Source organism: Macaca mulatta, chromosome 3, assembly GCF_049350105.2.
Source record: "Macaca mulatta isolate MMU2019108-1 chromosome 3, T2T-MMU8v2.0, whole genome shotgun sequence".
NCBI lineage: Eukaryota > Metazoa > Chordata > Mammalia > Primates > Cercopithecidae > Macaca > Macaca mulatta.
In genome coordinates, this window is record NC_133408.1 from 122,203,944 (window position 1) to 122,229,598 (window position 25,655).

At 39.8% G+C, this 25,655-nt stretch overlaps 1 protein-coding gene and 1 long non-coding RNA gene across 2 annotated transcripts in view; both read right to left on the reverse strand.

Moving 5' to 3' along the window:
- SDHAF3 (succinate dehydrogenase complex assembly factor 3) overlaps nt 1-25,655 on the reverse strand; it is a 66,275-nt gene that overhangs the window by 9,755 nt on the left and 30,865 nt on the right. The gene's annotated exons all lie outside the window — the stretch shown is intronic.
- Nucleotides 1,786-8,463, reverse strand: LOC144340158 (uncharacterized). Its single transcript, XR_013415920.1, has 2 exons — nt 8,349-8,463; nt 1,786-2,805 (listed from the first exon to the last, which is right to left on the reverse strand). It is a non-coding gene; the product is annotated as an uncharacterized LOC144340158 (long non-coding RNA).

Here is a 25,655-nt window from a genome sequence, read left to right on the forward strand (position 1 = left end):
TCCAATGTTTCATTTGTCCTTACCAGCAGAGATCAAAGCGATTTTGCAGACTGTAATTAATGTACTTTGAACACAAAGCTTTAAACATGTATCTAGTATTTGCTTATCTGTGTTTTTTAAAACAAAATTCAAACTAAATGGCCCAAAAGTAATAATGATATATGAAAATCTAAACTGTCAAGTTCTGTAAATAAAGACAATTAGTTGCCTCACAAAAGGCTATTCTTATTTAGGAAAGCATGTATCATAGGCCTCCTTTAATACTAAAACCAAATGGTTTAAAACATTTTATGAAAATAGCATTTTTAAGATACTCATCGACTGTATAGAGTTCAAGAAAATACCAAACTATATAACATCTGCCCCATTAAAAACTTGACTTGTTAAATACTTTATATACAACGAATTTCCTTAATAGCATAAGAAAAGATTTTAGGTTAAATCATAAAAATGCTGTCACAATCAGAATTAGTCTGATGCCTTTCTTTTGAATTACAAGAATTATAAATTCCTTTTAAAATAGGCATAAATTGTGCTACTGTTCTCACAACTTCCTGGACAGCTAAAATGACAGTAATTTTTTATAGTTTTGAACAATTATTTGTATTCTTCAATGTAAACAACCAAAGAGAAATCCAACTATTATCTAGGAAAGAAAAAGGTAACTTTCCCCCCAAATTCATTCAATTATTGTAAGATTCTATGTAGCAACACTGAACCAACAAACCTAAGTTAGGAGCATTTGGTCAAGCTTTCCCTAGAGAACTTATTAAAAATATCATGCCTCCTAGAGGAGCAAAAACCAAAACACCCCTCTCCACAAGAAGCCTGAAGGTTACCTGAATTACAATAGCTAAATTCAAAGACACTTTGGGGATGTGAGGCACATCTGCCCAAGTCATTAGTACACAATATATTATAGAAAGAAAAAAACAAAGAACCTATGTTGGCAATGACAATAAATTTGGTTTCTTGGGCTCATTCTGACGAGGTTTTATGATTTTTGAGTCAAAGATGATAGATTATATGCTATTTCTTAGCCCACAAACACTCGTAATATATAACACTTTGATTCACAGAGTGCAAAGAATAGAAAGTAACACTAGTGTCACTAACAAGTGAATTTCTCAGGGGGCCATGAAGCTTAGCCTCTGTGAAGTCAAATTCCCCAGGTTCCTCTGTAAACCAAACTCAAGATTCACCTGTGACTCCCAGAGATAAGCCAAAAAGGTGTTAGTTGTGACACAGCACAGCAAAGAAAAAAAAAAAAGCAAGAACATAGAAAGTTCTTGCCTAAGGAAGCAGTAAGGAAATGTTACAGAAAACCTAGTTCAGAAATATTCTTTACATTTGTCTACTATAAACTCTGTATGTCCGTGATATTGGACACTTACAAATCAAATGTCATAATGTCAGAAATGAGAAGTCAGCACAGAAAATAAGCACATTCTTGTTTATGAAATTCATCCAAAAGTTCCCAGAAATAATAATGGCATTGTACTTAAGGTAATATTACATAACTTATTTTACTTCATCTAAAAATGTATTCATGAAACTAATTTTAAAAATACATTCTCCTGATCATTTAGGTGAATGGACTATTTGTACATTTTATGTTTTATATATAACCTCTAATTTATCCTTTAGTAATATTAGAATACAGTGAGGCACAAGGAAACTTTCTGGAGTAATAGATTTTTGTTACCTTGACTGTGGTGACAGTTTCATGGGTGTATATATATTTCAAAACTCACCCAAGTGTACACATGTGTGGTTCACTGTGCATCAATGACGCCACAGTAAAGCTGTTACATTAAAAAAAAAAGGAACTAGCCAACTCTTTACTTATACCTCAAAGGAGGTGAGGATGGGTTCTAGGAAAGTAGCAAGAAAATAAGCTTAAATATAATACCTAAGGGTGACGACGACCCAGTTAGATAAGAATGTATATACACTACTGATTTAAAAATTGATGGGGAACAAAAAACAGCTTATAAAGCTAATATACAAAACTCAAAAAGAGCTTTTGAAAAAATTCTTCCAAATATCTTACTATCAGTCATCAAAAACAACTAAATTTTAATAGTTAAGAATAGAACAAAAAAGTTCACTCCTAGACATTAAAAACATAAAGCGTTCAAAACTGTAATTTTTTCTTTTTTTTTACATTTTTTATAATCAGGCTTTTTCTTTTCACTCTACAGAAAAACTGCATTTAGCAATAGATTTTTAACTACCTGCTCATCTGTGATGCAGGTTAATTCTATATTTTTTAAAAAAAACAATTATATAAACTAAAGGACATGATGCATTCAAATTCTATTTTGATGTAATCTGTTTAGAAAATTCCCAATTTATTGAGAAAATAAAATCAGTATGTTTTATAACAAATTATTTACATTATAGCTGGCATCAAAAAAATGTATAGCAATCTGCATAATTCTTATATCTCCAAGGGAATCTAACATCAAGTGAGTTACATCAAATCAAATATTTTTAATGTTATATATTAAATTGACAGTACTTTCACAGTTCAATTTGGAGTAATACTGATCCAAAGCAGACAATCATGATATTAATACTTTTTTTTTTTTTTTTTTTGAGACAGTTTCGCTCTTGTTGCCCAGGCTGGAGTGCAGTGCCGTGATCTCAGCTCACTAGGTTCAAGCAATCCTCCCGCCTCGGTCTCCCAAGTACCCACCACCATGCCCAGCTAATTTTTGTATTTTTAGTAGAGGCAGGGTTTCACCATGTTGGCCAGGCTGGTCTTGAACTCCTGACCTCATGTGATCCTTCTGCCTCAGCCTCCCAAAGTGCTGGGATTACAGGCGTGAACCACTGCGCCCAGCCCTGAAAGGCAAATTTTAACAGAAAATTTAAATATATTCTAATGTCTTACAAGTTATCTTCTGCATTGTTATTCTAATTAACCAAATGAAAGAGTGTAGCATTATCACAATCACATTTCACGTTACCCAGAATCTACACATCTGTAATCAAACTAAAATAACAAGTAAGATAGCTCACTCACTAAAGGAGAATATAAGTATATAAGAAATGAACAGGATATTTATTTATGGGCTAAAGAAGAGGGAACAAAAATAGTTAACAAAATAACATAATAAAAAATGTAAAAGGCATGAAGAAAACACAAAAGTCAAGTGTATGAAACCTCTCACCTTTGAGTCAACCCCCATCCCAATCACACCCCCAGTTAGCAGGAAGAAGTTAGAGCAGTTGTCACACTTTTTCCATCTTCATTGGCCCACATCTTAAGATTAAGGTGTTATAAAACCCAAAGGAAGGGAATGAAACCATCATTGCAAAATTATAACTGGGACAGTGAAAGAGATCTGACCTAACCAACTCCATCTTGCTTCTCACATCCAAGCTGTCCTTATTCTTTCCTGGGTACAGGATTGAATTAACTTGGGGAGAATTTAGTTTACAGTTTGGAACAAAGATAACAGATCTTTCCCAAAACAAACACCCTTCTTGCCTGGGGACTAGACTGTTGTTGTAGGACTAACAAATTAGCCAAAAGATTATGATTTAAGACTCATGCAGCTGGAGGCTACAGATTCTGACCTTCCCCAAATTGCTCCTGAGGATAATATCACTACTGTGAAACTTAAGATTGACGCAGGATTTTTTGCTCTAAGCTTAGTTCAGCTAAATCCAGGTTCTTGTATCATGACCAGGAAAAACTAGGCAGGTGAACACACTGAAGGGTGACGAGGGCAGAATTCATTAGGTAAAAAGAGGGGGTCCCACCAGCAAGCTCCCGCCTCACAGACTGAATACCAGGGCTCTCACACATGAGCTGAAGAGACCACGCTCCTCCCTTGCATAAAGCACGAATTCCTGGTAGCTCCACCCCATTCCCCCCAGTGCATGTGGGCCTCTAGTTCACTGTGGGCATGCCCAGGGAAGACCCTGTGCAGGTATATTCCCTTATCTGCACAAAAAAGTCCAATGTAAACACTTGTGGGTGGATCAAAGATTCTCCAGGGACCCTTCCTTATCTACCTCGGCATTTGTCTGCCTCCTGCCTCTATCAAGATCAGTGCTTGTTTTGCAGACCCTGCACCTGAATCAGCTGGCACCACCCAGATAGATAAACTGGCTCATCTGATCTGTGGGCCCCCAACCCAGTGCAAGAGGATAGCTTCAACTCTGTATGATTTTATCTCTGACCCAATCAATCGGCACTCCAGACTCACTGTTCCCAACCCAATAAATTTTTCTTAAAAACCCTGATCCCAAATGCTTGGAGAGATTGATTTGAATAATAATAAACTCATCTCTCGTACAGCCGACTATGTGTGAATTACTCTTTATTGCAATTCCCCTGTCTTGATAAATTGGCTCCGTCTAGGCAGCAGGCCTGGTGACATTGGGTAGTGTATTAGTCTGTTCTCACACTTCTATTAAAAAAAACTACCTGAGACTGGGTAATTTTTGGAGAAAAGAGGTTTAATTGACTCACAGTTTGGTAGCCTTAACAGGAAACATGACTGGGAGGCTACAGGAAATGTACAATCATAGCAGAAGATGAACGAACAGCAAGCACCTTTTTCACATAGCGGCAGGTGAGAGAGCAAGCCAAGGGGTGAAGTGCTACACACTTTTAAACCATCAGATCTTGTGAGAACTCACTATCATGACAACAGCAAGGGGGAAATCTGCCCCTATAATCCAGTCACCTCCCACCAGGCCCCTCCTCCAATTCGATATGAGATTTGGGTGGGGACACAAATCCAAACCGTATCAGGTGGTTACATGTAAATCCACCCTAACTCCTCTTTAACTGCCTTGGCATGAAAAGAAAAAAAATCACTGAAAGTTATAAAATTTTATCAAGCATTGTCAAGAAAGAAAGTGCGTAGATCAGTCAAATCAGTATTTTGATGCCCTGAGCAAGACACTATAGTGGAAAAAGTACATAAAATCCATTTTAAGTTTAGTCATAAAATCCATTATGCATTGTTCTATGCTGAATGAATAACTTTTAGACGGCGATTATTATTTCTACTATTCTATAAGGTCCTTTATCTGGCTCCTTATTTCACCAGTATCATTACAAACTACCTATAATTCCTGTAAACCAAAAATAAAATTCTAAGCTCCCTGCCAACTAACTGGCCCCTTCCCTTGGCCAAGGGCATTCTAAAGTAAACCTGAAATATTAGTTCAGGCCATAATGGGAAAGGGTGGTCAGACATGCCTCATCATACCTTCTTCCCTTTGGAATTCAGGCACAACTGACCAGCATTAACATTAAAACAGAAACCTTAAAACTAACAGAACAGACTCTGTCTTACAATCTATTCTCTCCAAAAGCTGCTATCAGGAGACTTCATCTGCATAACAAGAACCTTCCTCTCCACAACCCCTTATCTTAACCCAGACACTCCCTTTTATTCATTTTAACTCTTTCAACCAACTGCCCATCAGAAAATCTTTGAATCCCCCTAAGACCTGGAACTCCCACCCTCCCCAATTTGAGTTCTCCCAGTTTTCCAGACTGAACCAGTGTACATCTTACATGCATTTACGGATGTCTTATGTCCCCTAAAATGTGTAAGGCCAAGCTGTTGCCCAACCACCTAGGGCATATGATGTCGGGACCTCCTGAGGCTTGTTTCACGAGCATGTCCTTAACTTTGACAAAAAACTGCTAAATTGATTGGTTGAGACTTGTCTCAGATAGTTTCTGGTTTACATTGCCAAATATTCTATACCCATCCATGCATCAGCAGCCATATACTCCCTCTATTTGGAATGTCCTTATTTACTTCATGGAGTAAGATTTCAAGACTCAGTTCAAATGTCATTTTGTTGAGGACACCTGTACCCCTGCCCCAGCTTTGCCTCTATGCTCCCTTGGCACTCTACGCAGTTTTTTATAGCAGAGTTCTTACTGTTGATACTGACAGCAAAGTCCTAAAGACATAGGATCATGCCAAGACACCCACATGCCTTCACTGTCTAACAATACCAGGCATTGATATCTACTTATTAAAGAAAAAAGGAAGAGAATAAAATGTGTAAACTGTGCTGACCAGCTAAAACCTGTATTCACAATTCATCTGACAATTTTTGTTTTACAAGGCAAACTGCCAATTTAGCCTTGGAGTCTGCATACTAACCTCTTCAATTTCACAAAAACACATACAACTTCAACAAGTTTGAATGGATGAGCTTGTAAATTTAAATATCAGAATTCAGACCTGGGTTTATCCCAAGAAAATGAGGATACTCAGTGAGCATTAGTATAAACATGATTATTTGGAGGTGTTTATTTCTCCTTTATACCATTTTACAAAATCTCACCTAGTCATTTAAATTCTTCAATCCCAAAAAAAGTATTATTAAAAAGGCAGCAAAGTCCCGTTAATCCCACATTTGAAAGTCAAATGTTGATTTTCAAGTAAATACCTCTAAAAAACATGCTAAGGGAATGCTAACTGGTAATCAAAATGAAAACAAGCAAAAAAAAAAAAAGGAAAATCCTTTGAGATACCCTAATTGATCTGAAGTCAATAAATTTGTCAGTATAAACACAAGTGTAATCTGGTCTCTTAAAAAATTTAACCTAAAAGGAGTTCTGAGGCTGTCTATACCTTCTTCTATTCCTTTCCCTGTACATATGTAAAAACTGCACCATTAAAATTACGTCAACTTTTTAACTTTTATTTTTATTGAAAGAATAAAATGCAGCTATCATATATGTGTACACTTTCTCAAAAGATGATAAATCTAACAAAACTGTTAACAAAAACTGTTGTTTTTGGAAGGTGATTCTCATGGCGACACTGTCTCTTTGCTTTTCAACCAGCTATGGTTTAATTTTTTTTTTGGGGGGGGGAGTCTTGCTCTGCTTCCCAGGCTGGAATGCAGTGGCGTGATCTCAGCTCACTGCAAGCTCTGCCTCCCGGGTTCACACCATTCCCCTGCCTCAGCCTCCCGAGTAGCTGGGACTAGAGGCGCCCGCCACCAGGCCTGGCTAATTTTTTTTTGTATTATTTTAGTAGAGATGGGGTTTCACCATGTTAACCAGGATGGTCTCGATCTCCTGACTTCGTGATCTGCCCGCCCTGGCCTCCCAAAGTGTTGGGGGTTTAATCTTTCAAAGAGCGAGTTATATTCAAAGAACTCCAAGCTATTGTTTTCCATTACACTTTCATCACAGCCATGACACATCATTTCAAACTATGTTCCCTAATAGGTTTATCTAGCCATCTTTCCTATAGTTTCAGTTCACTATGTAATTTTGTTTGTATAATAATATATTGCTTCATTATGTCGCAAATTATGAGAAATTACGTTAGTCTATCATCCCTCCATCCCCACATTGGTAGATCAGTTTCACTTCAAAATCTCTATTGCTAGTTATTCACTCTGTGTGTGTGATGTGTGCGCGGTTCACACAACTCCTCAAGATGACTTGGGGCATGAATGTCATAGCTATATAAAAGAACTATGAACCGGCCAGGCGCAGTGGTTCACGCCTGTAATCCCAGCACTTTGGGAGGCCGAGAGGGGTGGATCACCTGGGGTCAGGAGTTCGAGACCAGCCTGATCAACATGGAGAAACCCCCGTCTCTACTAAAAATACAAAATTAGCCGGGCGTGGTGGTGCACACCTATAATCTCAGCTACTCAGGAGGCAGAGGCAGGAGAATCGCTTAAATCTGGGAGGTGGAGGCTGTGGTGAGCTGACATTGCGCCACAGCACTCCAGCCTGGCCAACAAGAGTGAAACTCCATCTCCAAAAAATAAAAATAAAAATAAAAAAAGAACTATTATACCTAAAAAAAAAGAACCAATACACCTTTAAGAACTATCAACCAATACACCGTTAGTTCAGAGATAATAATTACCTTGCCACCATACAGTCTGTTAAACAAGCAGGAGGCCATTAGCCTGAGGCTGTCCTAAGTAACAAACTGCAAGCTAATTTTGTAACAAATAGCCAGTTTCAACCAATCACAGTCAAGCTTTAACCAATCACAAGCAGCTAACATGCCACCATGCCCAAATACTTCCTGTGTCTGATGTACCCAACTGAATATCTGAACATGGGATTTAAGACTTAGTTTTATAAAATGACTGCCTCTGGGAAGCACACACACAAAAATGAGAAGGGATGAGACAAGGCAATGATGCTTTTAATGCTTTGATACGACCTGATTTTTGAGACTATGTAAACATAAAACTTAAAAAAAATTAGAAAGAATGCTTTATGATTATATTTTTTGGGAGGTAGGATAGGAGTTCCTGAACTAGGCCCCATTTTGCCAGGGTCCTATTCCCTGTTTCATACATTTCTAACCTGCCTTCGCCTCCTGAAGTGAAGTCTTTCTTCCGGTTTTCTTGGTTCATCCTTATCTCTGCTCTTTAAATTTCTAAGACAGAAGTCAGTATCAGTATTACCTGGAATTTGCAAGAAATGCACATTCTCAGGTTTCGTCTTGAGATCTACTGAATGAGACAATAGGATTGGGGGGCCAGGAATCTGTGTTATAAGAAGCTCTCCAGATTTTTCTGGTGTAACTTAAAATTTGAGAACTACTGCTATAATGGTTTAACATTCTTCTTTTTCTGATTTCTTCCACAAAGCCTACATCCTCTCAATTTCCACACAAACACCTATGAAAGTACACAGCCCATGCAGAAGATACAGTCTGCGTAAAAGAAATACCATAAATACCTGGGGAAAGGGGGCAATTATCATAAACACTATTCTGCTCTCAAATGCCATGAATTTCTAGATGTTTAATAATAAATCTGAAACGTTTTAAGTGGTTAATGAAAAGAAATAGCATGGAAGGGATGTCCCTGAGTCCTTTTCAACAAATAAGAATCACTCTCTTTCTTACCTGCAAGGTAAAACAAAGACATCTATCTTAATACTAAAAAGATGGGTGTACTTACAATACCACTCACTTTTGACCGCTTTGATTCATGCTCTCTTAATTCTTACAATCAAATAAAACCACAGAAGGCTTTCTGTGGCACATGTTCATAAACACTAATAAAACAGAGCTTCTAAGGATCATTTTTAAATTGTTTTTTAAAATCAAATATATTTTAAATCAAAACTTTTAAAATCAGATTTACAATAGCCCAGGAAGATGGGGAGAAACCAGCACAAAAAGGCTGAAAATTGCAAAAACCAGAAAGCCTCTTCTCCTCCAAAGGATCACAACTCCTCGCCAGCAAGGGAACAAAACTGGGCAGAGAATGAGTTTGACGAATCAGAAATAGGCTTCAGAGGTGCGTAATAACAAACTCCTCTGAGCTAAAGGAGCATGTTCTAACCCAATGTAAGGAAGCTAAGAACCTTGAGAAAAGGTTGGATGAATTGCTAACTAGAATAACCAGTTTAGAGATGAAAATAAATGACCTGATGGAATTGAAAAACAGCATGAGAACTTCATGAAGCATACACAAGTATCAATAGCTGAACTGATCAAGCGGAAGAAGCATACACAAGTATCAATACACAAGTATCAATAGCTGAACTGATCTTCAGAGATTGAAGATCAACTTAATGAAATAAAGTAAGACAAGATTAGAAAACAAAGAATAAAAAGGAACAAACAAAGCCTCCAATAAATACAGGACTATGTGAAAATACCAAACCTACGTTTGGTGTACTTGAAAGTGATGGCGAGAATGGAACCCAAATTGGAAAACACTCTTCACGATATTATCCAGGAGAACTTCGCCAACCTAGCAAGACAGGTCAACATTCAAATTCAGGAAATACAGAGACCACCACAAAGATATTCGTCAAGAAGAACAACCTCAAGACACATAATTGTCAGATTCACCAAGGTTGAAATGAAGGAAAAAATGTTCAGGGCAGTCAGAGACAAAGGGAAGCCTATGAGACGAAGAGCAGATCTCTCTGCAGAAATCCTACAAGCCAGAAGAGCGTAGGGGACAATATTCAATATTCTTAAAGAAAAGAGGCTGGCCCGGGCGCGGTGGCTCACGCCTGTAATCCCAGCACTTTGGGAGGCTAAGGCAGGTGGATCACGAGGTCAGGAGATCGAGACCATCCTGGCTAACATGGTCAAACCCCGTCTCCATTAAAAATACAAAAAAATCAGCTGGGTGTGGTGACGCTTGCTTGTAATCTCACCTACTTGGGAGGCTGAGGCAGGAGAATTCCTTGAACTTGGGAGGTGGAGGTTGCAGTGAGCCGAGATGGTGCCACCGCACTCCAGCCTGGGTGACACAGCAAGACTCTGTCTCCAAAAAAAAAGAAAAAAAAAAAAAGAGGCCTTGCCTTGCACAGTGGCTTATGCCTGTAATCCCAGCACTTTGGGAGGCTGAGGCGGGCGAGGAGATTGAGAACATCTTGGCCAACATAGTGAAACCTCGTCTCCACTAATATAAAAAAAAAAAAACAAAAACAAAACAGCCCGGCGTGGTGGCACATGACTATAATCCCAGCTACTTGGGAGGCTGAGGCAGGGCAATCACTTGAACTTGGGAGGCGGAGGTTGCAGTGACCTGAGATCGTGCCACTGCATTCCAGTCTGGCAACAGAGCAAGACTGTGTCTCAAAAAAAAAGAATTTTCAACCCTGAATTTCATATACAGCCAAACTAAGCTTTGTAAGCAGAGGAGAAATAAAATTCTTACAGACAACCAAATGCTGAGAGATTTTGTCACCACCAGGCCTGCTTTACAAGAGCTCCCAAAGGAAGCACTAAACATGGAAAGGAACAATTGGTACCAGCCATTGAAAAAGCATACCAAATTGTAAAGAACATCAACACTATGAAGAAACCGCATCAACTAACGGGCAAAATAACCAGCTAGCATAATAATGACAGGATCAAATTAACACATAAATATATTAGCCTCAAATGTTAATGGGCTAAATGGCCCAGTTAAAAGACACAGACTGGCAAATTGGACAAAGAGTCAAGACTCATCAGTCTGTTGTATTCAGGAAATCCATCTCACATGCAAAGACACACATAAGCTTAAAATTAAGGGATGGAGGAATATTTACCAAGGAAATGGAAAGCAAAAAAAAAAAAAGCAGGAGTTGCAATCTTAATCTCTTATAAAACAGACTTTAGGCCGGACGCTATGGCTCACGCCTGTTATCCTAGCACATTGGGAGGCCGAGGCAGGCGGATCGCGAGGTCAGGAGTTTGAGACCAGCATGGCCAATATGGTGAAACCCTGTCTCTACTAAAAACATGAAAATTAGCCGGGCATGGTGGCGGGCACCTGTAATCCCAGCTACTGGGGAGGATGAGGCAGGAGAATCTCTTGAAACCAGACGGCTGAGGCTGCAGTGAGCCGAGATTGCACTGCACTAAAAATTAAAAAAAAAAAAAAAAAAAAAAAAGACTTTAAACCAACAAAGGTCAAAAGAGACAAAGAAGGGCATTACATAATGGTAAAGGGATCAATGCAGCAAGAAGAGCTAACTATCTTAAATATAAATGCACCCAATACAGGAGCACCCAAATTCATAAAGCAAGTTCTCAGAGACCTACAAAGAGACTTAGACTCCCACACAATAATAGTGGGAGACCTTAACTCCCCACTGTCAATATTGGACAGATCAATGAACAGAAAATTAACAAGGATATTCAGGACTTGAACTCAGCTCTGCACCAAGAGGATCTAATAAACATCTACAGAACTCTCCACCCCTAAATCAACAGAATATACATTTTTCAGAGCACCTCATCACAATTATTCTAAAATTGACCACATAATTGGAAGTAAAACACTCCTCAGTAAATGCAAAAGAATGGAAATCATAACAGTCTCTCAGACCACAGCACAATCAAATTAGAACTCAGGATTAAGAAACTCACTCAAAACCGCACAACTACACGGAAACTGAACAACTTGCTCCTGGAATGACTACTGGGTAAATAACAAAATGAAGGCAGAAATAAAGATGTTCTTTGAAACCAATGAGAACGAAGACACAATGTCCCAGAATCACTGGAACACATTTAAAGCAGTGTGTAGAGGGAAATTCATGGCACTAAATGCCCAGAAAAGAAAGCAGGAAAGATCTAAAATTGACACCCGATTATCAAAATTAAAAGAACTAGGGAAGCAACAGCAAACAAATTCGAAAGCTAGCAGAAGACAAGAAATAACTAAGATCAAAGCAGAACTGAAGGAGATAGAGACACAAAAAACCCTTCAAAAAAATCAATGAAGCTAGGAGCTGGTTTTTTGAAAAGATCAACAAAACAGACCACTAGCCAGACTACTAAAGAAGAAAGGATAAAAGAGTCAAATGGGTGAAAAAAAAAAAATGATAAAGGGAATATCACCACTAATACCACAGAAATACCAACTACCATCAGTGAATACTATAAACACCGCTACACAAACTAGAAAATCTAGAAGAAATGGATACATTCCTGGACACATCCACCCTCCCAAGTCTAAACCAGGAAGCAGTCAAATTCCTGAATAGACCAATAACAAGTTCTGAAATTGAGGCAGTTATTAACAGCCTGCCAACCAAAAAATGTCCAGGACCAGAGGGGTTCACAGCCGAATTCTACCAGAGGTACAAAAACGAGCTGGTACCAATGCTTCTGAAACTATTCCAACCAACAGAAGAAGTGGGAATCCTTCCTAACTCATTTTATGAGGCCAGCATCATCCTGATACCAAAACCTGGCAGAGAGACAACACAAAAAGAAAATTTCAGGCCAATATCCCTGACGAACATCGATGCAAAACTCCTCAATAAAATACTGGCAAACCGAATCCAGCAGCACATCAAAAAGCTTATTCACCAAGATCAAGTAGGCTTTATACCTGGAATGCAGGGCTGGTTCAACATATGCAAATCAATAAATGGAATCCATCACATAAACAGAAACAATGACAAAAACCACATGATTATCTCAGTAGATGCAAAAAAGGCCTTCGACAAAATTCAACACATCTTCATGCTAAAAACTCTCAATAAACTAGGTATCGATGGAATGTATCTCAAAATAGTAAGAGCTATGTATGACAAACCCACAGCCAGTATCATACTGAATGGGCAAAAGCTAGAAGCATTCCCTTCAAAAACCGGCACAAGACAAGGATGTCCTCTCTCACCACTCCCGTTCAACACAGTATTGGAAGTTCTGGCCAGGGCAATCAGGCAAGAGGAAGAAATAAAGGGTATTCAAATAGGAAAAGAGAAAGTCAAATTGTCCCTGTTTGCAGATGAGATGATTGTACATTGAGAAAACCCCATCGTCTCAGCCCAAAATCTCCTTAAGCTGATAAGCAACTTCAGCAAAGTCTCATGACACAGAATCAGTATGCAAAAATCATAAGCATTCCTATACACCAATAACAAACAGAGAGTCAAATCATGAATGAACTCCCATTCACAACTGCTACAAAGAGAATAAAATACCTAGGAATCCAACTTACAAGGGACGTGAAGGACCTCTTTAAGGAGAACTACAAACCACTGCTCAAAGAAATAAGAGAGGACACAAACAAATAGAAAAGCATTCCATGCTCATAGACAGGAAGAATCAATACCATGAAAATGGCCATACTGCCCAAAGTAATTTATAGATTCAATGCTATCCCCATCAAGCTACCACTGACTTTCTTCACATAATTCGAAAAAACTACTTTAAGCTTCATATGGAACCAAAGAAGAGCCGGTATAGCAAAGACCATCTTAAGCAAAAAGAACAAAGCTGGAGACATCAAACTACCTCACTTCAAACTATACTACAAGGCTACAGCAACCAAAACAGCATGGTACTGGTACCAAAACAGATATATAGACAAATGGAACAGAACAGAGGCCTCAGAAATAACACTACACATCTACAACCATCTGATCTTTGACAAACTTGACACAAACAAGCAATGGGGAAAAGACTCCCTATTTAATAAATGGTGTTGGAAAAACTAGCTAGCCATATGTGAAACTGTACCCTTTCCTTACACCTTATACAAAAATCAATTCAAGATGGATTAAAGACTTAAACTAAGGCCTAAAACCATAAAGAATCCTAGAAGAAAACCTGGGCAATACCATTCAGGACATAGGCATAAGCAAGGACTTCATGTTTAAAACACCAAAAGCAATGGCAACAAAAGCCAAGATTGACAAATGGGATCTAATTAAACTAAAGAGCTTCAGGACAGCAAAAGAAACCACCATCAGAGTGAACAGGCAACCTACAGAATAGGAGAAAACTTTTGCAATCTATCCATCTGACAAAGGGCTAATATCCAGAATCTACAAAGAACTTAAACACATTTACAAGAAAAAAACAACCCCATCAAAAAGTGGGCAAAGGATATGAACACATACTTCTCAAAAGAAGACATTTATGCAGCCAACAGACTATGAAAAAATGCTCATCATCACTGGTCATTAGAGAAATGCAAATCAAAACCACAATGAGACACCATCTCATGCCAGTTAGAATGACAATCATTAAAAAGTCAGGAAACAACAGATGCTGGAGAGGATGTGTGGAGAAATAGGAACGTTTTTACACTGTTGGTGGGAGTGTAAATTAGTTCAACCATTCTGGAAGACAGTGTAGCAACTCCTCAAGGATCTAGAACTAGAAACACCATTTGACTCAGCAATCCCATTACTGGGTATATACCCAAAGGATTATAAATCATGCTACTATAAGGGCACATGCACATGTATGTTTACTGCAGCACTATTCACAATAGCAAAGACTTGGAACCAACCCAAATGTCTATCGATGATACACTGGATAAAGAAAATGTGGCACATACACACCATGGAATACTATGCAGCCATAAAAAAGGGTAAGTTTATGTCCTTTGCAGGGGCATGGATGAAGCTGGAAACTGTCATTCTCAGCAAACTATCACAAGAACAGAAAACCAAACACCGCATATTCTCACTCATAAGTGGGAACTGAACAAGGAGAACACACGGACACAGGGAGGGGAACATCACACACTGGGACCTGTTGCGGGGTGGGGGTTTAGGGGAGGGATAGCATTAGGAGAAATACCTAATGTAGGTGACGGGCTGATGGGTGCAGTAAACCACCATGGCACGTGTATACCTATGTAACAAAACTGCACATTCTGCACATGTACCCCAGAACTTAAAGTATAATTAAATAAATAAGTAAATAAGAAACTAGCAGAGAAACTTACTGTTATAATCATTCTTCATGTAATCCCAACCAAACAGCAGCTAATTGTGAAGTCAAGTCCCATAGACTATATAGATGCTCGCTGACTTATGATGGGGTAGTGTCCTGACAAATCCGTTGTAAGGTAAAAATACCATTAGTGGAAAATAATTTAATACACTTCACCTACCCAAGATCATAGCTTAGCCTATGCTACCTTAAACATACTCAGAACACTCACATTAGCCTACAGACAGGCAAAATAACGCTGGCAACACAGTATACTGTGTTGTAGAGTACTGTGTGGTACAGTAGAGTACTGTGACTGAGTGGCTGAGTGGGACCCAGCCACTGCCCAGCATCACAAGAGGCTATCGCACTGTGTATCACTAGCCTAGGAAAACATCACAATGCAAAGCACAGTTTCTACTAAATGTGTTTCACTTTTGCACCCCTGTAAAAGTAAAAATATCTTAAGTCCAACCATCGTTAAGTGGGGGACCATCTGTCCTTTTTTTTAAAAGAGATGACAAAGAAACTGAAACAAGCAGAAATTAATGTTTGTTTATACTAATTTCCAAAAATAATTTTCCTACTTAAAAAAGAAAGAAAAAGAGAAGTCTTATTGCACCTACACTGACTGTTCTCCAAAGCTCAGACTTCAGCAGCCATTTGTTATTCCTTCCACAAATACTCTATGTTCCAGAGCTTCAGCATTGCCAAATTCAAAACCTAATCTCAAGTCTGACCACCTCTGCCTTTCACCACAGTCACATATTTACAACTGCCTACAGCGCATCTCCATTTGGACACTTTTCCATTGGTCTATTCTTAACAAATCCTTGTCATTATCTTTCCTTTCCTAATGTCATCGGGATACTACCATCCTCAGACAAAAATCATAGAAATCAGATGGCAGCAAATATGACAGAGTAGAGAACGCCAATGGTCTAACCTTCCAAAAAGCAACAAATAAACTGGCAAAAATTGTCAGATTCAACTTTCTCAAAACTCCAGAAACTAATGGAAAGCTTACAGCAACCAGGTAAATGTTTAGCCAAGAAAAGAACTAAATCTCAGTAGGATAGTTTTGTGGCTTTTTAACTCACTCTTATCTACTTCCATGTTCCCCAGATGAGCAGTGCCATTGAAGACATCAGCCCATACTCCTGGTAGACATACTCAGTACCAGAGGGAACTGAATAGGCCTTATTCCTTAATAAAAATTTTAAAAAATGGGGTTGTTATGACTTATTTGATGATTTCCTGGAGGAACAGCTCAAAGGGCCTGGCAGTGGCCTTGAAGACATCAGCCCATACTCCTGGTAGACATACTCAGTACCAGAGGGAACTGAATAGGCCTTATTCTTTAATAAAAAGAAAAAAAAAAATTGGGGTTGTTTGTTATGACTTATTTGGTGATTTCCTGGAGGAACAGCTCAAAGGGACTGCCTTTCTCCTGCTTGACTCAGAACTCTCCCAGGGCTGAGGGGGCTATTTGGGAAACTTCAACAAAAATATGTAAGGCAAATACATTAGTCAGTGCTGCCTGGGGCAAGGGTTATTGGGGGAAAACAACAGACTAACCAAAAGATCTGGGAGGAAAGCTGGTGAATAAGATGCTCTGGCAAATAAGGGCTTTGAAAACCACCCACATATTTCTGGAAATCTAAAAAGTCATACACACGGCTACATGACTAAAATGTTAAGGAAGTTTGGATTCTAGCATCACTGCTTAGAGGAGATTCCCCCCAGGAGAGCTGCCTCAACAGGAACATCTACAAACTATGTTTTAAGAACAAGACATACATTTTTATCATATTAAGCCACTAAGACTTTGGAATTATTTGTTATAGAAGCTGCCACTAATTACTTGAATAATACAGACTTGAAGCAATCTAAAAGACGTGTATGCCATTTTGCTGGAAAATAACAGAGAACTTATTTAAAGAAAAATGCGTAACTTTATACTATGTTCTGTTCAATTAGGATCTCAGCAAGTATACTTTCCTTATATCATTGAATTGCTAACAACAGTAAACAGAAAAAAGAAAAAAAGCACGTTGTTTACATATGTGTATATATTTTTCAATAATTTACTTTGAGCCTTACACTGTAACAATTTTAAAGCTGCACGAATCAAATTTTTATAAGTTGACGTATTTTAAATTAATTACAGAATGAAATAGTTTATTCCTAAGAAGTCTGCTAAAGTTAAAAATCTCCTATTAGTCCTATTTTATCACAGTTTAAGGTCATATTCTATACACTGGGTTTCTTATAGTGATCATGGTCTATATTATTTTTTAATCATTTTTTTCCAATGACATTGGTCATGCGTATTTCCATTTCAAAGAATTACTCAAAAACATGGGGAAACTCGCTGGGTGCAGTGGCTCACATCTGTAATCCCAGCACTTTGAGAGGCTGAGGCGGGTAGATCACCTGAGGTCAGTCTGAGACTAGCGTGGCCAACATGGTGAAACCCCATCTCTATTAAAAATACAAAAATTAGCCAGGCGTGGTGGCAGGTGCCTGTAATCCTAGCTACTCAGGAGGCTGGGGCACAAGAATCGCTTGAACCCGGGAGACAGAGATTGCAGTGAGCCAAGATTGCGCCACTGCACTCCAGCCTGGGCAACAGAGTGAGACTTTGTCTCAAACAAACAAACAAACAAACAAAAAACATGGGGAAACTAAGATGTTTATAGGATCAGAAGAAATGGAAACATTAAACAACAACAAAAAAGGTTCATGGGTAAAAGCTTTTATATTCTATATTCGTGGAAATAAAACTGTTAGCCTGCTAAAAGTGCTCTCTCAATTAACCTAGCCCCCAAAAGAAAATTTTAAGACAAGTAACCTAGCAATGATTGTATTTCTATAAGGATTCCCAGGGTTCTGACTAACTACAAGGTCAGAACCCCAATATACAACCCATCTTTTTTGTCAGGAAATAGAAGGGAACTGTCATAGCAAGGATACCACATACAGAAGTCTAACTTGAAAAAGTCTAGAGAATGTAAAAACAATCAACTTAGGAAGCTAGTAAAATGATGACTTTTGAAATTCTTTTAGTTCTCTACTAGACAATTAGTGTCCAGAGTCAATTGTCATATCCCAGGGATAGCGATTACACACAGCAAGGCAATCCACTAGGGTAAGGGGAAAAATAATAGAATTCCTATTTAAAATTTCTGGTTAGAAAACCAAACACTGAATGTTCTCACTTAAAAGTGGGAGGTGAATAATGAGAACACATGGACACAGGGAGGGGCCTGTCAGGGGGTGGGGGGCTGGGGGAGGGATGGCATTAAGAGAAATACGTAATGTAAATGATGAGTTGATGGGTGCAACAAATCAACATGGCACATGTATACCTATGTAACAAACCTGCATGTTGTGCGCACGTACTCCAGAACTTAAAGTATAATTTAAAAAAAAATTCACTCCAAAATATATATATATATATAAAAAAAATTTAAAAAGAGGAATTTTTTTATTAATATTTATAGATTATCTTTAACATCCTTATGACTGTGTAACATACCGTCTAGGTCATGTAGAATACATGCAATAAATAATATGAGGGAAGAACAGAAGTTCTCCTACTCCCCTGCACTGAAGAAAACTCCACCTATACCCCTGTATTTGCTTTTGATGTATGGTATTTATATGTGCTACAGTTTGATATGTCAGTTAAATGGATTTAAATTTATGTTATCTAGTTTAATTAAACTGACCCCTAAAATGCACAGATAACTTCAAAAGATGCCCATAAGAAATGTTCTAAGACAATATTAATAATGCAAGCACAAGCAAAAGAAGAAAACAGTGGAGAATACTTTTCCAACTATTAGTGCAAGCTCATCAGCCACATTAATGAGGTAAAAACAATGGCAATAATGTACACCTGATATGGTGGGAATGGCACTTTACCTCTATGGTTTTCCTCCCAACAACTCATAACCCCAATTTTTTCATGAGAAAGACATTAGGCTGGGCGCGGTGGCTCAAGCCTGTAATCCCAGCACTTTGGGAGGCTGAGGCGGGCAGATCACATGGTCAGGAGATCGAGATCATCCTGGCTGACACAGTGAAACCCCGTCTCTACTAAAAATAAAAAAAAAAATTAGCCGGGCGTGGTGGCGGGTGCCTCTAGTCCCAGCTACTCAGGAGACTGAGGCAGGAGAATGGCGTGAAACCAGGAGGCAGAGCTTGCAGTGAGCCGAGATTGTGCCACTGCACTCCAGGCTGGGCGACAGAGCGAGACTCCATCTCAAAAAAAAAAAAAAAAAGAATCTGACCCCTTAAACTCTACAACCTAGATGGAATGGACCCTACCTAATCATCTATAGTACCCCAACCGCCATCTGCCTGCAAGACCCTCCCCACTGACTTCGCTGTTCCAGAAAAAAGCTGTGTCCATCAAACAGCCAGCCTGATATTTCCTCTTCCTCCTGGAAGTCTCAAGTACTCTCCCCTACTTCCCTTAAACTCACTCGCATTTCTGAAGAACAATAATAACCCTTACGAGCCTAATATATCTTTTCATTCTATTAGGTCTATCCATCCTTGCCCTACTCGTTGCAACAGGGCTTTATGCAGTCACCCCCACTACTTGGACTGCGCCCCAAAAACTTGTCATCTCTACCATATTCTGTCTAGTCATACTCCTATTCACCATTCTCAACTACTCATAAATGACCTGCTCTTGTTTACACTGCCGGTTTACATTGTTTCTCCAAGTCATCACAGCTGATGTCTCCTGGCTATCCCCTAACTGCCACTCTTGACTCCCTCTTGGAGTGGACAGATGATCTTTGCTGACAGGGCACCCTCCAATACTTCCACCCTGATGAAGTTCTATTGTTTACTTTTATACTCACTCTTAATCTCATTCCCATTCTTATGCCACTCTCTACTGCTCCCTAGTTACCTCCAGCATACTGTCAATCTCACCCACTCTCTCCTCACTGCCTCCAATCCTTCTCTAGCAAAGAACTGTTGGCTATGCGTTTCCCTTTCTTCCTGCTCGTACACAGCTATCCCCACTCTACAGGCCAACTGGGCTACCTCTCCCATCTCCCTGCACCTCAGAACCTCCTTTAATAGCCCTCATCTTTACCCACCTGAGGAACCTCTGTTACCCTCTAGACAAATTTGGTGAGAACTCCCCAGACATTTCACACCAACAAGCTGCCACACTTCTCCGCATCTATTTATGGCACCTTTCTCCTTATGTCAATTCCACCCCACCCCCCATATTTGGACCCCTAACCACACAAACAGCTATCCCTGTTGCTGCTCCTTTATGCATCCCCCGACAACAGCCTACTGGAATCTCACACAAGGTAAACCTTTAGGCAACCTTCCACTGTCCAAATGTTCCTTTACTCTTTATCTCCAGAACCCAGCCACACACATGTCCAAACGGATGAGAACATTCCAACTTCGCGTTACTGATAAGCCCTCTATCATTACTGACAAACTAAAAAACACTGGCAGTCACTATTGTTTAGGAAGATACCTACCCTGCATCTCACTCCATCCTTGGCTACCCTCCTCCTGCTCATCTGAATCTCCTCCTAGCCCCTCCTCTTGCTTGCTTATACCCAGCCCCATGAATAGCAGTGCAAGGTTACTTGTAGACACTACGCGCTTTCTCATACACCATGAAAGACGAATCCCTCTCACTATGCACTTGCACCATCAATCCCCATCACAACCTCTAATGGCTGCTGCCCTTGCTGGATCTCTAGGATTTTGGGTGTAGGATTCCTCTTTCAGTACACCCTCTCACCTTTTCACTTTACATTTCCAGTTCTGCCTGATACAAGGTCTCTTCTTTTTACGTGTCTCTTCCACCTACATGTGCCTACCTGCCAACTGGATGGGCACATGTACTCTAGTCTTCCTTACCCCCCAAATCCAGTTTGCAGATGGGAATGAACTGCCTGTCCCCCTCATGACACCAACATGACAAAAAAAAGAGTCATCCCACCAATCCCTTTACTTGTGGGTCTAGGACTTTCTGCCTCCACTATTGCACTTGGAACTGGAATAGCAGGCATCTCAACCTCTGTCACAACATTCCGCAGCCTAATGACTTCTCTGCTAGCATTACAGACATATCACAAACTTTATCTGTTCTCCAAGTCCAGGTTGACTCTTTAGCTGCAGTTGTCCTCCAGAACCACTGAGACCTCAATTTACTCACTGCTGAAAAAGGAGGACTCTGTATATTTTTAAATGAAGAGTGTTGTTTTTACCTAAATTAATCTGGCCTGGTATATGACAACATAAAAAAACTCAAGGATAGAACCCAAAAACTCGCCATCCAAGCAAAAAATAACGTTGAACACCCTTCGACACTCTCTAATTGGATGTCCTGGGTACTCCTAATTCTTAGTCCTTTAATCCCTATTTTTCTCCCTCTTTTATTCAGACCTTGTGTCTTTCACTTAGTTTCTCAATTCATATAAAACCATATCCAGGCCATCACCAATAATTCTATATGACAAATGCTCCTTCTAACAACCCCACAATATCACCCGTTACCCCGAAATCTTTCTTCAGTTGAATCTCTCCCATTGTAGGTTACCACATTGCCCCTAATCCCACTCGAAGCAGCCCTGAGAAACACTGCCCATTATCTCTCCATATCACCCCCAAAATTTTTTGCTGCTCTAACACTTCACCACTATTTTGTTTTGCCTTTCTTTTTCGTGTTTTTTTTTTTTTTTAACAAGAGTCTCGCTGTGTCACCCGGGCTGGAGTGCAGTGGCGCGATTTCAGCTCACTGCAAGCTCCGCCTCCCAGGTTCACGCCATTCTCCTGCCTCAGCCTCCCGAATAGCTGGGACTACAGGCACCCGCCACCACGCCTGGCTAATTTTTTTGTATTTTTAGTAGAGATGGGGGTTTCATCGTGTTAGCCAGGATGGTCTTGATCTCCTGACCTTGTGATCTGCCTGCCTCAGCCTCCCAAAGTGCTGGGATTACAGGCGTGAGACACCGCGCCCAACTTGCTTTTCTTATTACGAAGACAGGAATGTCAGGCCTCTGAGCCCAAGCTAAACCATCATATCCCCTGTGACCTGCAATATCCAGATGGCCTGAAGCAACTGAAGATTCACAAAAGAAGTGAAAATAGACTTAATTGATGACAATCCACCATTGTGATTTGTTTCTGCCCCACCATAACTGATCAATGTACTTTGTAATCTCCCCCACTCTTAAGAAGGTTCTTTGTAATTCTCCCCACCCTTGAGAATGTACTTTGTGAGATCCACCCTCTGCCCACAAAACATTGCTCCTAACTCCACCGCCTATCCCAAAACCTGTAAGAACTAATGATAATCCCACTACCCTTTGCTGACTCTCTTTTCAGACTCAGCCTGCCTGCACCCAGGTGAAATAAACAGCCATGTTGCTCACACAAAGCCTTTTTGGTGGTCTCTTCACACAGACACACGTGACAATTAGGAAAATGAGAATTAAAACACAATGAGATATCCCTATATACCTTAACTAAAACAGCCAACATCCAAAACACTGAAACCACCAAAACGCTGGCAAGGATATGCTATAGAAACTCTCATTCACTGCTGGTGGAAATGTAAAATGGTACAGCCACTTTGGAAGACACTTTACAATTTCTTACAAAACTAAACATACTCTTACCATATGATCCAGCAATTGCATTCCTTGGCATTTATCCAAAGAAGTTGAAAAATTATGTATACTCAAAAACCTGCAAACAGATGTTTACTGAAGCTTCATTCATAATTGACAAAACTTGGAAGCAACCAGGATATCCTCCAGTAGGTAGATGGACAAACTGTAGTACATCCAGACAATGAAATATTAATCAGAGCTAAAAAGAAATGATCAAGCCATGAAAAGACTTGTAGGAAACTTAAATGCATATTACCAAATAAAAGCAGCCAAGAAGCCAATTTGAAAAGGCTACATTCTGTATGATTCCAACATGTAACATGCCAGAAAAGGCAAAACTAGGGCAAGAGTACACAGATCAGTGGAGAAACCACTTTTGCAAAAATTATAAGAAAGAAAATTATGACAGTGAAAGAGACATGACCTAACCAACTCCATCTTGCCTTTAACCCCCAAACTGCCCTTGTTCGTTCCTGGGTGTAGTAGGTCTAGCTAACTTTGGGAGGAATTTACACTTTAACTTTGAAACAAAGACAGTAACAGTCCCTCCCCAAAACAAACATCCTCCTTGCTTGGAAACTAGACCACCTTTGTAAAAGTAACAAATTTGCCACAAAATTAGCAATAATGGCTCAGGGCCAGAAGCAGTGGTTCATGCCTGTAATCCCAGCACTTTGGGAGGCCATTGTGGGCAGATCGCTTGAGGTCAGGAGTTCAAGACTGCCCAACATGGCAAAACCCTGTCTCTACTAAACCAAAATGCCTACAAAAATTTGCTGGGCATTGTGGCACACATCTGTAGTCCCAGCTACTCAGGAGGCTGAGGCACGAGGATTGCTTGAACCTAGGAGACAGGGGTTGCAGTGACCTGATACTGTGCCATTGCATCGCAGCCTGGGTGACAGAGCAAGACTTCATCTCAAAATAAATAAATAAATAAATAAACAAACAAACAAATAAAATAATGGCTCAGAGGTCACGCAGAGGCCATAAACTTCCTAACCTCCTCAATTGCTCCAATGGATAATATTACTACTGTAAAATGTAAGACTGATGTTTGACATATTTTTCAGACCCTGCATTCTAACAGATCCACTGGCCAGACCCATAAACTAGGACATCTGGTCTTGTGACCTCCCACCCAGGAACTGACTCCATGCAAGAGGACAGATTCAACTCCCTATGATTTCATCCCTAACTTAACCAATCAGCATTCCCCATTCCCTAGTCCATGCCTGAAAACTATCTTTTAAAACTCCTAGCTTCCAAATTTTCAGTGAGGCTGATATAATAGTAAAACTCCAGTCTCCCATTTAATTGGCTCTATGTGTATTAAACAGTTTCTCCATAAAAAATTCCCCTGTCTTGATAAATTGGCTTCCTCTGGCAGAAGGCAAGTAGAACCCATTGGGGGTTACAGTTGTGGGTTATCAGAGATTGGTGAGGGGGATGAACCAGCAGGGCAGAGAGAATTTTTAGGGCAGTGAAAATATACTGTATACTACCATAAAGATGGATACATGTCATTACACATTTGTCTAAACTCATAGAAAGTAAGAAAACAAGAGTAAACCCTACATGTAAACGATGAACTCTGGGTGATCTTAATGTGTCAATGTAGTGTGAGGGCTCAGAAAATGATACCCCAAAGTAAGGCTCTTTGGTATCCTGACTGGGGAACAGCAGGGAACCAGCGGATGCAAGCTGGTTTTCTCTGAGGACCCCTAATCTGCTTAAAGATGGATGTGGAAAGACCGTACCACAGGAAAAAGAGACTAAAGGTTAACAACCTCACCCAGAGAAGCTTTACCCATTCTTTGGAGGGCTGCTCCCCAAGATATTTTAATCTACAAAACAAGACAACCTTTGTTCACTAGATTTCTTCCTCTCATCCTTCCAAAGCTGTCTGTCCTCACCTCCACTCCCTAGAAGTCCCAAGCCCCTCTTTCTTTCTGCAGCTACAGATACTATAAAAATTCCAATCATCTGGCCTGAGTCTTTTATTTTATGAGACTCTTGTGTATATGCACATAATAAATCTGTATGCCTTTCTCCTATTAATCTGTCTGCTTTCAGTTTATCACAGATTCAACTACAGAAACTTCAGAGGGTGCAGTAAAAGTTTCCGTCACCCCTACAGTTTGTTCATCTATTGTAACAAATGTACTACTCCAGTGGGGGATGCTAATAATGGGAGAGGCTATGCATATGTTGGGGCAGAAGGTGTATGGAAAATCTCTGTGCTTTCCTCTTAATTTTGCCATGAACTAATCTTAAAATATTCAGTCTTAAACAAACAACAGACAGCCAGGCTCGGTGGTGCATGCCTGTAGTTCCAGCTACTGAATATTGTAACCCCACTATTCAGACTACTGCTCAGAAAAAAAGATTCCTAGGCTGGGTGTGGTGGCTCATGCCTGTAATCCCACCACTTTGGGAGGCCACAGTGGGCAGATCACGAGATCAGGATATCGAGACCATCCTGGCTAACACGGTGAAATCCCGTCTCTACTAAAAATACAAAAAATTAGCCAGGTGTGGTGGCAGGCGCCTGTAGTCCCAGTTACTCGGGAGGCTGAGGCAGGAGAATGGTGTGAACCCAGGAGGCAGAGCTTACAGTGAGCTGAGATCGCACCATTGCACTCCAGCCTAGGGGACAGAGCGAGACTCCTTCTCGGAAAAAAAAAAGAAAAAAGGATTCCTTTCAAAATATTACTGCTCACTGAAAATGCACCTGGTCACCCAAGAGCTCTGATGGAGCTATACAAGGAGATTAATAATGTTTTCATGCCTACTAACACAACATCCGTTA